A 15,228-nucleotide genomic window follows, 5' to 3' on the forward strand; every position below is an offset into this window, starting at 1 on the left:
AAATGGCAACCCACTCCAGTAATCTTGCCTGAAGAATCCCATGGACAGAGGATCCTGGCAGGCTACAGTCACAGGGTCGAAAGAGTCAGACATGACTTAGTGACTAAACCACAACCACCACATCTTACTTGAAGATCTAGTAGGTCTCCTCTTTTGTTCTTTTTCATAAGTTTCTTAGCTAGTTGTGGATCTTTATTATTTTACATTTATTTATTATCTCACACATATTGTGTTTTCTAAGATGTAGGAGAATATCTCTATAACTCTGAGGTGGAAAATACATTCTGTAATCAGTCAAAAAAGCACTGATGCTTTGACTACAGCAAAATTAAGGATTCTTTTTTAGTGAAGACTGCCCCAGACAAAGCTAACAGATGACTGTCATCTAGACAAAGATATCTGCAACATCTAAAACTGAGAAGAGATTAATATATGCAGATAGACAGATATAATATACATAGACTATATATGTTGAGTTTCTAAAAAACTGTTAAAATTTGTTCAAATCTTGTTTTATTTATATCTCATCATATAAAGAATTTGAATCGCCATAATATTAGTCAGTCTGTCTTTAAACACAGCATATGAAATTTTCTTAGGTCTTTATCATAGCTTTTAGTGTTTTTTTTTGATTTAAAGGTCTTATGAAGACTTTTTTTTTTTTTTTTTTTTTACTTCCCTGGTGGCTCAGACGGTTAAGTGTCTGTCTGCAATGTGGGAGACCTGGGTTCGATCCCTGGGTCAGGAAGAATCCCTGGAGAAGGAAATGGCAATCCACTCCATTACTATTGCCTGGAAAATCCCATGGACTGAGAAGCCTGGTAGGCTACAGTCCAGACTTTTTAGGTTAGTTTCCATATAATTTTTATTTTTTGTCATCATTTCAGTGTTACCTCATTTTCTGTTTTCTACAAATAGTAATTGCCCATGAAAAGGGATGGTACATATTTTTATAAGTTGATATCCAGCAATCTTGCATAATTCCTTTATTATTTATAATACTTCATCTATTGATTCTTTAGAGTATTATATGGAAATTATTATATTACCTGCAACTAATGCACAGACTTACAGTAGAAGATTAGCATTATACCAGGCTAACCTAACCCTGAAATCTAAACTAGAAAGGAAAAACAAACAAACACAAACTACAGACTAGACTTGCTTCTGAACATAGATGAAAAAATTACACATCAATATTGAAAAACCAAATTTAGCAATGCATTAAAAAATAATACATCATGACTATGTTAGCGTTTATCTAATGATGTAAAGGAAAACATATGACCTGACTGATAGATATCCCACAAGTGGTGGTTAATGTTCAACAACCAATCTTGGTTAAAATGAACAAATAAAAATCCCAGTACTTTTAGAAACCAGGAATAAAGTAAAACTCCTTAAAAACACCCCACAACAAATACCACACCTTGTATTAAATAATAGAATCATGCCCACTAAACAACAACAGTAAGGTTAATGAGGATTCTCATTACCACTGCCTACTAGTAAAAATTTTATTGGGAGTAGTACTCATTTCAGTAAGACAAGGAAAACATAAATATATTACAAAAAAATGAGATCAAAAGTGCAGTTTTGCAAACTGTATGATTGTCTCCTTGGAACACACAATATAATCAACTGAAAAACTATTAGAAGTAACGAATTGAGTGTTGAGTAAACTGGCCCTATATGAGGGAAGTCTACAAAGATCAATAGTCTGCCATGTCAACCAGTCATAATAATTAGACTGAGAAGGAAAAACATTCACTACAGGAAGAAAAATTCTTAAATACTTTAGAACAAATGTAACAAAATCTATATGAGGAAAATGACTCAATTTTACATAAAAATATGAAAGAAACTTTATTAAATAGAAAAGCAAATGGTATTACTAGATGAGAAGATGCAGTATTATTAAAATATCAATTCATACAAAATTATCTACTATTTTGGTATATTCTCAATTAAAATATAAAATAATTTTTTAAGGAACTTGGCTAGTTGATTTTCAATTTTATCATTCAGGGGAAAACCCCAGAAGATTTAGGACATAAGGAAATTAGAGACATCTTTGATTGTAAAGTGAAGGAGAGTCATAGGGCAGTAGCTAGAGAGGGTTTAATGATGAAGCGGTTTCTTTTTTTAAGAGACTTAGCATGTTTGAATGCTGATGGGGAAAAGCTAGTAGAGGGGGAGAAACTGAAATTGGAAAAATTAACAGCACAAATTTCCTAAATAGCTGAAAGGCAGGGTACATTCACAATAAAGTTACAACAAAAAGAACACTTACAATTTGAATAACAACATTTCAGAATATACAAAACAGAACTCTTGCTTAGGGTGGCATAATGAATATATTAGTTAACTCCTAGCTTCAGTTCCTTCCAAGTTCTCACTGAAAGGATCCAAAGGATATAACGAAAGGGAAAAATCAGCCAGTGAGGGGACTACAGAAGGTTTTACCTGTAGTTACACAGAGAAAATATTTAAAGACACAATGGATGAAAGACCGGAAAAAGGAACACTAAACTATAACTTCCTTCAAGGAGCAGAAAGGCCTTTCTTGGGAATACAAAGAAAGTAATGCTAAGGTAATTCCTAATTAATTAAAACTAGTTCCCTAGTCACCTTCACTATGCCTTTATGTGATGCTGAAAGGAAGACTGGAGCGTTTGCAGGAAAAGAGGCCTATTTAAATCCTATTTGAACCTAGAGAAAATGACATTGTCCAAAGAAATATTTTAACCCCACAGCACAAATTACCACCTAATTAAGGTGAGGATCCTGGTGTGGTGATATCTTAAAAAAGCATGATGAATTTTAGTCACTGTATACAGTCATGTGAGAGCTGCCATAATGCAAAACAGAACAATATCATTTAAAAAAAAGGCAATCACACTAATTACGAAAGGAAAAAAGTGTAGGCTTAAGGCTATTTGAACTAACTGATCTGCTCTGGAGAGACTAAAACAGACACTGAAATTTTGGAAAAAATAAAAGTAACAATAATAAATAATAAACCTTAAATCTAAACTCCAGGGGATAGTGAAGGACAGGGAAGCCTGGCATGCTACAGTCCATGGGGTTGCAAAGAGTCTGACGTGACTTTGCGACTGAACAACAACAAATGCATCAAAGATCTACCAAAATAATAATAATTTACCAGGCCACGACTGAGCAACTGAAGAACAACAACCAGGTCAAAATATAAGTGAAGAAACTTTGGCTAGGAGAACTTTTGCCAAATCTCTGAACTTTAACTTAGTTTCCAAGGCTTGCTTTCTCTAGGGAGTCAAAAGACCAAATCAAGGGTACATCTAACTGAGGATTCTAAAAGGAGAGCCTCCCTCCAAAGAGCTCTATCCTCAGTGTAAAGGTAAGACAGACACAAAGCTGATTCCCCCACCTCACAGAACCTTTCATACTAAGCTGCACATCCATCAAACAGATTGGTAAATAAATGTATGATGATACCAAGAGCTGAAAGGAGGTAAAACAATAGGTATTCACTAGGTGAACTCTATCTTAAGGACATCACATTTGAAAAGCAGTGAAAATTAGGAAACTACTACCTCATTCAAGAAACAGATCTCACAAATCCAATAATGAGTGAAAAATAGAAAGTCGCAAAAGAAAATATACAGTATAATTTCTTTCATGTAAAATTATAAAATCTAGCAAAACTATCTCATATTGTATAAGAATATAGTTAGGTTGTGCTCAGTTACTCAGTTGTGTCTGACTGTTTGCGACCTCATGAACTGTAGCCCACCAGGCTCCTCTGTCTATGGGATTTTCCAGACAATACTGGAGTGGGTTGCCATTTTCTTCTCCAATGTACATGTACATATACATATTATATAGAAAAGCAAGAGCATGATTATACAAAAGTCAGGAAAGTGGTTACCTCCAGGAGAGAGAGAGGAGTTACATGTGAGGAGGGGCAATGGGGACCTCTTGTGCACTGGCTTGATTTAGTTAGTAATTATCTATGCATGTTAACATTGCAATTTCTCTCTGAACTGCACAAATAACTATATACTCTTTTTTGCATGCATTTAGCAATAAACATTAAAAAGGAAACCAAGACAAAAATAAATAAAACTAAGAGAATGAGGATGACAGCGGAGGAAGAGGAAGAAAAGGAGGAAAGATGAAGGTGCACAGCTCTCCAATTTGTCTTAGAGACGAGGTGCACAGTTCTCTTATCACAATAAACATGGAAACCCAGTTTTTGAGCATCAAGACCATGCTCCCTGCTCTGCCTACTCCTAGTTCTGCAGTTTCCATCTTCCTTCTCCGTTTCTGGCCCTCTAAAATGGCAAAGTAAAACTTAAGAGAATCTAAAATAACTCCTGTTGGTGTTTCAAGCATTTGAAAGGAACTAACATGATCTCGACAAAAGCCACCATCAGTGCTTCCCACTGATAAAACAGAGACCTCTCTCAGCAAATGTACTGAAAAGAACAAAAATAATTTGACTGTGAAAATACTCAGCAGTGAAAAAGAGGGACCAAACTGACAAATCCAAGCAACGTCGTGCCCCCAGCACCTCAAGAAAACTGACTTCTTGCCTAAAAGAGTCATTAAAATCTAGAGTTGAAAGAGACACGTGTACCCCAATGTTCATCGCAGCACTGTTTATAATAGCCAGGACATGGAAGCAACCTAGATGTCCATCGGCAGACGAATGGATAAGAAAGCTGTGGTACATATACACAATGGAGTATTACTCAGCCATTAAAAAGAATCCATTTGAATCAGTTCTAATGAGGTGGATGAAACTGGAGCCGATTATACAGAGTGAAGTAAGCCAGAAAGAAAAACACCTATATAGTATACTAACACATATATATATGGAATTTACAAAGATGGTAATGATAACCCTGTATACGAGACAGCAAAAGAGACACAGATGTAAAGAACAGACTTTTGGACTCTGTGGGAGAGGGGGAGGGTGGGATGATTTGGGAGAATGGCATTGAAACATGTATACTATCATGTAAGAAACGAATCACTAGTCTAGGTTCAATATAGGATACAGGATGCTTGGGGCTGGCTCACTGGGATGACCCAGAGAGATGATATGGGGAGGGTGGTGGGAGCGGGGTTCAGGGTTGGGAACTCATGTGCACCTGTGGTGGACTCATGTCAATGTATGGCAAAACCAACACAGTATTGTAAAGTAAAAAAATAAAATTAATAAAATAAAATAAAAATTTAGAAAAAATCTAGACTTAACAAGACCTGGGGGGTACATTTTGTTTTGTGAAAACAGAAAATTATGAACAATACAAGATTAAGAGATATTTTTTGAGGTCTGAAAAGCATGACTGCTGAATTTTTTTTAAAAGAATCAGCAAACAAGAGATTTGCTACGAGTGACAAACTGAGATGACAAAGTAAATACATGCTCAATAAAAGCTCAAAAAAATGGCCCAATATAGACAGAATTGATGAGAGAAAATAAAAGATATGGAGAACAAATCAAGCACATGAAATACACATATAAAAAGTATTCTCAAAAGAGAAACAGAACCATGTTCTGGTTTTGGTTTACTAACAGCTTGTATCAAAAACGGATACTGAATATTCTTTCATGTCTCATTGGAATTTCTGGATATGACTGTGTGACTTTTTCCTTTTGATCCACTGATACAAAAAATTATACTAACAGATTTTATAAAGCCACATTCTTATTTATTCATGGTAATACTATACTTTAAATATGTTGTATGTTACTCATAAGCAAATGTAATAAAAATAAAAGATATATCCTCATAAAACCTATGAATTTTATGGGTTAAATAAATTCAAACCAGCTTCAAGTAAAACGAAAAGATGAACCACAAAGGAAAAATAAAACTCTGATGACGTCAGATTTCTGCTCCATAAAAATAGGAGTCTGAAAACAACTTTGCTTTATCTATGGAATCTTGAAAACAACAGATGTACCGACATTTTCCATGTGGTTGAACAAGCATTCATTTGAGAATCCACCGAAAGATACTCCCCACCATATAAGAATTTAGAAATTCTACCAACCACATTTCCATCCTTAAAAGCTATTCCAGGTTCTACTTTAGCTGGCCACAAAATGAATTTGAAGTTTTTTTAAATTTAATAAAAAGAAGTACAAAAACTGTCAGTAAGTACTAAAAACAAAGAAAACTTAAAACTACATAGCTTTAAAATATTCTAATGGAATTGAATGCAATTGTCACTGTTTTTGGTGAAGGAAATGGCAACCTGCTCCAGTATTCTTGCTGGGAAATCCCATGGACAGAGGAGCCTGGCGGGCTACGGTTCTTGGCGTCACAGAGTCAGACAAGACTTAGCAACTAAACAGCAGCAGCAGCAGTCACTGTTTTTGATAGAGCAGCTACATTAAATAATTAAAATCTAAAATTCCTATGATTTTATTCAAAACTGCAAAGACAGCAGCAAACTAGGGAGTAGAAACATTCTAATTTTCTCTTTTTGAAAAATGAGGGAGGGTGAAAAATACTGTTTCATTCTCAACACTGAAAGTACAGCTCCTTTTTATAAACAGTTAAATGTAAACAATTATGCTATCAGAACATAATTACACTTTATCTTCCTTTTGCCTTTTTCCATATGCCAATATTGAATAACTGTGAGCAACATCCCTGTCTTCTTACTTTAGATTTCATTTCACTGTTAAAATATTACCAGTTGATACCTTAAGACAGATACCTTTTATCATGTTATATTTTTGGTTTGCTAAGAGTTTCTATCAAAGGTAGATACTGAATTTTTATTAATGCTTCATTAGAATCTATAATTACAACTTTTTCCTTTTGGCCTACTGATATAAAAGAAATTGATAAGATTTATCAAACTACATTCCTATTTGTTCATGGTATATTATTTTTTAAACATTGAGTGGTTCAGCTTACTCTCAAATTATTCAGAATATACTTTATTTATGAATGAAAAGTACCTATAATTTTCATAATCTTGTATCTTTGTCATGTTTTGCTGAGAAGTTTATACTGGTTTGCAAAATGAACTTAGACACTGTCTATCTTTTAAAATATTCTTCAATGATTTACACAGCAGGGGAACCATTTCTTTAAAATCTGGAAAAAAAAGTGTGCTTTTAGAATTCTTTCACAGGTTTTAAATTGCATCCATAGTTATTTTATTTATATATTCTATGTGTTCTTCAATGTATTCCATTAATTTCTATTTTTCTACTAAAAGATCTGTTTAATGAGAGCAAGGAGGGGAACCGAGGCCAAGGCTGGCCTTAACTAAGAAACCCTTAGTAGAGGACATAGAGACAAGAGTCCAGAGACAACAAGGTATACCAGAGAGAAGAAAGTAGCACAAAGAAAGAACCCTGAATATCTGCAGAAGGCCCACCTAGGGTATCCACACACTGATCAGTGCACGTGTATAAGAAAACTATCCAAGGCTCGGGAAAGCACCATCCAAAAGACTCAGGAAACAGTCCCAGGTCCTTATCCTGGAACCAAAGGAAGTGCTGGTTGCCACACAGTAGATTAGTACTAGAATGAAAACTATTCTGCTGCTTTTCTAAATTCTGTAGTTATTATGTGGCTTTATTGCTGCTGTTGTTTGGTCACTAAATTGTGACTGACTCTTTTGTGACCCTGTGGACTGTATGTAGCCCACCAGCTCCTCTGTCCATGGGATTTCCCAGACAAGCAAACTGGAGTGGGTTGCCATTTCCTTCTCTAGGGGATCTTCCCAATCCAGAAATCAAACCCATGTCCCCTGCAGTGGTGGGTGGGTTATTTACCAATGAGCCACCAGGGAAGCCCCCTTGTGCTGCTTAGCCAGTAGTTTAAACCCTTAAGGAGCTGAGGCCTGGTTAATTTCAACTTTACTGGGTATTAGGTATCCTTCTGAGCCTCTAAAAACAGTTGTTTAGGAGAACATCTAAAATCAGATGACTATTTCAACAAAGCACATCCCTCCCCCAAGGTTCATAGATCTAGCTTTGTTGCTAATCCTTCCCAGAACAAATAAAGCACAGAGGAGTTAATCCAAATATATTAGTTACATGTGGAGTGTTTATTCCACTGGAAAAAAGCAGTGTTACTATTGAGGCCATAAAATCCATTTGGTAAAATCTAGTCTTCTTAGTTTGTTATTTTAGCATATCAAAACACTCATAATATTTATGACTTTCTTACATCAGTGATACAGTTTCTTCAAAGCTTCTAGAAACCAATTTTTCAATTCACTGTTGTACTTTTGGAGTTCTGCTGTTAAAAATATTTCTCTGGACATAAAAGAGGAAGTACACAACAGCTTTATCCAATCCCTGCTTCACTTCAGAATTTAGGTTCATCTTTAGTCTGCAATTCCCCTTCTACTCCAAAGCCAAAGTTTCCACTGCTAGTATAAAGTGTTTTCACTTGTATTTTTACATGTGAACTGGGTTACAACTTTTAGTTTTTTGTTTTTCCTTCCCACTGAACTGAGAGATAAATATTCGAAGTTAGAGGCTATAATAGATGTCATCTGTCTGCATTTCCACCTTCCAGTACCATGCTCAGCCAGAAGTGTTGAATTCATTTACAAACAATGAGTGAATGGAAATTTGAGGACAACTGCAAACACGAAGCAGTCCCCTTTCACAAGCCCCAGGCCCCTTCATTCCTCTCCAGTGGGTTGAATGTTCTCTTGAAAAACACTGAGCATCTGAAAAGTGGAACTGCATTTCCAGTCTGTCTAAATGCCCAGACTGATTATTATCCCAAGAATATTTCCCCCAATTAAATATTATACAAAGGATTTATTTTCCCAGGTCTCTAAGTAAAAACACACAACATGATACAACTTCACATAAGGTCTGGGGAAAAAGCTTGTAACAAATTTCCAGACTGAAAAAGAATGGATATGTGAAACAGAATCACTGCTTTAAATCTGAAACTAACAAAACATTGTAAATCAACCATACCCCAATATAAAATAAAACTTAAAAACAAAAAACCATATTTCCAGACTAAAAAGAAGGCTAAAACCAAACAAGTAGCCTCAATAACAAAATAAAACACAAATGAAACAAGAATGTTACAGTGATTGAGTTGTCTAGCACAAATTTGAGATCGGCAACAGAATCCTATTATGTGCCTTGACGTTGCTGTTGGAAAAACAGATGATACTATAATGTAATGGAAAAATCAGGACATTTATGAGTTTATAATCTCAAGACAGATAAGAGTCAATGAGTTGCTGCCTCTGAGGCAGTTGGAGAATTCAAGAGAGGGAATGATTAAACTAAGGAATCATATCAAGGATTTATCTCAAATTACATCCAGACAACTGCCACCAGAAATTGGTCTATATGAAAGTAGTATGTCCCCCAAGAGTCTGACAGAGTTGAGCTTAACCCTGCATTTGATACCAAAAGTCACTATAGGATTTTTTTAAAAACATACATAACCAATTACAATTCAAGATTTATTGTGAGATTTCTTAATTCAGAACCAAGACTGAACGTAATTGAGGGGTAAAATGCTAATGTAAAGAAGTTAATGATAAAAGTAATCAAAAACAGGCAGAAGCCCGCAGAATACCGCAAGAGTCCCCAATATGTCTCCCTCTGTTATCCTTCTATCTTTTCCAAAGATGAAGTCTGAGTTATGACAAGATACTAGGGATTGTGTAGAGCTTCATCTTTGTTAAGTAATCTATATAATTTTTAATATATTTCTTCTCAATAAGCATTTCCTGTAGTTCTGAAACATGAATGGTTATTAAATAGGGGAAGAACATTCCTCATTTAGCATTTTTTAAAAAATTGAGTCACTTGGATTGACATCATGGAGATTTGGGCTCTTGCCTGACTGGCACAGGTGATTTTTTTTTAGGCAGTATAACTTTGGGCTTCTAGAGGCCACTTAATTGGATAAAATTACTACTATACTAAATTTCTATCTCTGTAACCTTAGACAAATTACTTACCTTCTCTAGGCCTCAGTTTACTCATCTGAAACATGGGTATCAAAAAGGCATCTAATTCATAGGGTCATTGTAAAGACTGTGCCGTTGTGCTCTGCTTACTCGCTCTGTCCAACTCTTTGTGACCCAATGGACTGCAACACACTAAGCTCCTCTGTCCGTGGGGATTCTCCAGGCAAGAGTAGTGGAATGGGTAGCCTATCCCTTCTCCAGATCTTCCTGACCCAGGAATTGAACTGGGGTCTGCTGCATTGCGGGTGAATTCTATATCAGCTGAGATACCAGGGAAGCCCCATTGTGAAGACTAAATGAGGTAAATTATCTCAATGCTTCCTCAGAGGAATCATTCAAAAATATGAGTTGTTTCTGTTACTATCATTAGAGCCAGAAAGGAAATTTAGAGATTATATAGATCAAAATTATCTTAACCTCGGTCAATCCTTTATTTTTGAACAATATTAAGCTAAACAAACTAAGTGACTGATAACCTCTACCAATATTCTGATATTATCCTAGGTACATAAAACCTCTTCTTAAAAATCTCTATTCTTTCTGTTCAGCAATAATTTCCAAGAAGAATTTAGACTTTAAATTTAAGAATACAATTGTAGTCAATATATTATTTAACAAAGCTCCACAAAAATCCTACTCTCATCCAACTTTTTTGTATCTTCTTAAAACTCATATTGCATGTTTTCTCCATCTGATAAACATACATGATAGGGGTACTCTCTGTATTATGTTACATTATAAGGCTAGGTTTTTCTGGGCTCCAAAATCACTGCAGATTTTGACTACTGACAGCAGCCATGAAATTAAAAGACGCTTGCTCCTTGGAAGGAAAGTTATGACAAACCAAGACAGCATATTCAAAAGCAGAGACATTACTTTGCCAACAAAGGTCCATTTAGTCAAGGCTATGGTTTTTCCAGTGGTCATGTATGGATGTGAGAGTTGGACTATAAAGAAGGCTGAGCACCGAAGAATTGATGCTTTTGAACTGTGGTATTGGAGAAGACTCGAGTGTCCCTTGGACTGCAAGGAGATCGAACCAATCCATTCTAAAGGAGATCAATCCTGGGTGTTCATTGGAGGGACTGATGTTGAAGCTGAAACTCCAATACTTTGGCCACCTGACGCAGAGAGCTGACTCTTTTGAAAAGACCCTGATGCTGGGAAAGATTGAGGGCAGGAAAAGAAGGGGACAACAGAGGATGAGATGGTTGGATGACATCACCGACACAATGGACACGGGTTTGATGGACACCGGGAGTTGGTGATGGATAGGGAAGCCTGACATGCTGCAGTTCATGGGGTCGCAAAGAGTTGGACACGACTGAGCAACTGAACTGAACTGATTAGGCAAGGTGATGAGACGTAAGTCCATGATTATGGATGAGAATATGGGGTCTCCATGATTACATGGAGATGTGTATGTATACATATATATATATATACCTATATACATGGACCTATATCGATGTACAGAGATACTACATAGATGTTATATAAGACTAATGTTTTGTTGTTCTGTAAGAGTCTGCATTAGCAGACCTAGCGACTCTTTTTCAAGTTTTGAAGAAATAAGCTGCCATATTTAAGAGGGTGAGAAGGTCATGTGGAAAGGAACTGCAGGTGGCCTCAAGGAACTGAGAGCAGCCTCTGGCTGACAACCAGCAAGGAAACAGTATTACTTACTGAACTCTGCCAACAGAAGGAATATACGTATGTATGAATATATATGATAAACCAATAAAGTTATTTATTTAAATGGAAAGTGTTAATCTTTATGCAATCAAATGAATAAATATATTAACTTTTGATACCTCTGCTTTGGGGCCGAAAAAAATCTTCCCCAACTCAAGATGCTATAAAAACACACATATTTTTCCTAAGCTTTTTGAAGTTTCTATTTTTTATACTGAAAAAGTTAATCCACCATTTAACAAGATGAAGAAAGGTCTGTGGATGATAATGATGGCAGCACATCTGTGTGAATGCACTTAATACCACTTAACTGTATACTTAAAAATGGTCAAGATGGTAACTTTACGTGTATTTTATCACAATTTAAAAAAAAATTTAAGAAAAAACTTACCTAAAGAAAAAAAAGGAGTTAATTCATCTGGAAGTTATTTTGGAGTATAATAGTAAAGTCAAGTCGCTCAGTCATGTTCGACTCTTTGCGACTCCATGGACTGTAGACTACCAGGCTTCTCTGTCCATGGGATCTTCCAGGCAAGAATACTAGAGTGGGTTGCCATTTCCTTCTCCAGGAGATCTTCCCAACCCAGGGACTGAACCCGGGTCTCCCACATTGTTGGCAGATGCTTTACCGTCTAAGCCACCAGGGAATTACTGGAGTATAATAATAGTATACATCAATTTTTTTTCCCAAAAGTCTTTAGTCAACTGAATCAGTATCACTTACTGAATTATTCATTTGTTCCTACAAATCTGTATACTTGTATATACTTCTGGTCTTTCCAGCTGTATATAATGCTCATAATCTGATTAAAGATTTTCAATTGCCTCTATTTTACTTTCATCTTATCCAGAAGACAGACATCACCTAGCCCTAAAGTCATTGGCCCTGGAGCTTCAGGCAGCTACAAGGAAGGAAACATGAGGCCACAATCTTTAAGCTTCTGGTGCCACCTAGAGGACTGTCTTTATGGGTTAACCTCTGTTCAGAGTCAGAAAACAGTTTGCCCTAGGAAAATCCTTTTCCCCTTCTTAACCCTCTAGGGGAATTTTAAGTATATAAAAAAATTAAGCCTTATCATGTACAGGATAGCATCCTGCCTCTGACCTTTACCTGTAATCCATCTTTCAGATGCCATGGATATAATAGTAAGAGCAGCTCAGATCACTACTCCAGTCTTCAGAAGTTTCAGTGGCTGCCAAGTGGCCAGAGTAAGCCTCATGTAAATTAGCAGAGATGGAGAAAATCAAAAAAGATGAGGAAAATCTTAAAATTCACTAATAGAAAACAAATGGACTTTGCCCTATTTAAAGTGGCTAACATATACATGCTAAAGAAGACCTTTTTTGCTTCAAGGAAAACTTTCAAACTCATCTCCTCTGGAAAGACTTCCTCTAATCAGAATTCTTCAGTATTCTTGCCTTGAGAACCCCATGAACAGTATGAAAAGGCAAAAAAGATAGGACACTGAAAGATGAATTCCCCAAGTCGGTAGGTGCCCAGTATGCTACTGGAGATTATTGGAGAAATAACTACAGAAAGAATGAAGAGACAGAGCCAAAGCAAAAACAACATCCCAGTTGTGGATGTGACTGGTGATGGAAGTAAAGTCCAATGTTGTGAAGAGCAATACTGCATAGGAACCTGGAATGTTAGGTCCATGAATCAAGGTAAGTTGAAGGTGGTCAAACAGGAGATGGCAAGAGTGAATGCCGACATTTTAGGAATTAGCGAACTAAAATGGACTGGAAACACGTGAATTTAACTCAGATGACCATTATATCTATTACTGCGGGCAAGAATCCCTTAGAAGAAATGAAGTAGCCATCACAGTCAACAAAAGAGTCTGAAATTCAGTACTTGGATGCAACCTCAAAAATGACAGAATGATCTCTGTTCGTTTCCGAGGCAAACCACTCAATATCACAGTAATCCAAGTCTATGCACTGATCAGTAATGCTTTAGAAGCTGAAGCTGAACAGTTCTATGAAGACCTACAAGACCTTCTAGAACTAATACCAAAAAAAGATGTCCTTTTCATTACAGGCGACTGGAATGCAAAAGTAGGAAGTCAAGAAATATCTGGAGTAACAGGCAAATTTAGCCTTGGAGTACAGAATGAAGCAGGGCAAAGGCTAATAGAGTTTTGCCAAGAGATCACACTGGTCATAGCAAACACCCTCTTCCAACAACACAAGAGAAGACTCTACACACGGACATCACCAGATGGTCAATACCGAAATAGGATTGATTATATTCTATGCAGCCAAAGACAGAGAACTTCTATACAGTCAGCAGAAAGAAGACCTGGAGCTGATTCTGGCACAAACCATAAACTCCTTATTGCCAAATTCAGACTTAAATTGAAGAAAGCAGGGAAAACCATTACACCATTCAGGTATGATGTAAATCAAATCCCTTACAATTATACAGTGGAAGTGACAAATAGATTCAATGGATTACATCTGATAGACAGTGCCTGAAAAACTATGGACGGAGGTTCATGACATTGTACAGGAGGCAGGGATCAAGAATATCCCCAAGGAAAAGAAATGAAAAAAGGCAAAACGGTTGTCTGAGGAGGCCTTACAAATAGATGAAGAAAGAAGAGATGCTAAAGGCAAAGGAGAAAAGGAAAGATATTCTCATTTGAATGCAGAGTTCCAAAAAATAGCAAGGAGAAATAAGAAAGCCGTCCTCAGTGATCAATGTAAAGAAATAAACAGTAGAATGGGAAAGACTAGAGACCTCTTCAAGAACAGCAGAGATACCAAGGAAAAATTTTATGCAAAGATGGGCACAATAAAGGACAGAAATGGTATGGACCTAACAGACACAGAAGATATTAAGAAGAGGTGGCAAGAATACACAGAACTATGCAAAAAAGATCTTCAGGACCCGGATAATTACGATGGTGTGATTACCAACCTAGAGCCAGACATCGTGGAACATGAAGTCAAATGGGTCTTAGGAAGTATCACTAAGAACAAACCTAGTGGAGGTGATGGAATTCCAGTTGAGCTATTTCAAATCCTAAATGATGATGCTGTGAAATTGCTGCACTCAAAATGCCAGCAAATATGGAAAATTCAGCAGTGGCCATAGAACTGGACAAGGTCAGTTTTCATTCCAATCCCAAAGGCAGGCAATGCCAAAGAATGCTCTAACTACCGTACAATTACACTCATCTCACATGCTAGTAAATGCTCAAAATTCTCCAAGCCAGGCTTCAACAGTACGTGAACCGTGAACTTCCAGATGTTCAAGCTGGTTTTTAAAAGGCAGAGGAACCAGAGATCAAATTGCCAAATCCACTGGATCCTCGAAAAAGCAAGAGAGTTTCAGAAAAACATCTATTTCTGCTTTATTGACTATGCCAAAACCTTTGACTGTATGGACCACAACAAACTGTGGAAAATTCATCAAGAGATGGGAATACCAGACCACCTGACCTGCCTCTTCAGAAATCTGTATGCATGACAGGAAGCAATAGTTAGAACTGGACTTGGAACAACATTCTGGTTCCAAATCAGGAAATGAGTACGTCAAGGCTGTATATT

This window comes from Ovis canadensis, chromosome 15 (assembly GCF_042477335.2).
Source record: "Ovis canadensis isolate MfBH-ARS-UI-01 breed Bighorn chromosome 15, ARS-UI_OviCan_v2, whole genome shotgun sequence".
Taxonomy (NCBI): domain Eukaryota; kingdom Metazoa; phylum Chordata; class Mammalia; order Artiodactyla; family Bovidae; genus Ovis; species Ovis canadensis.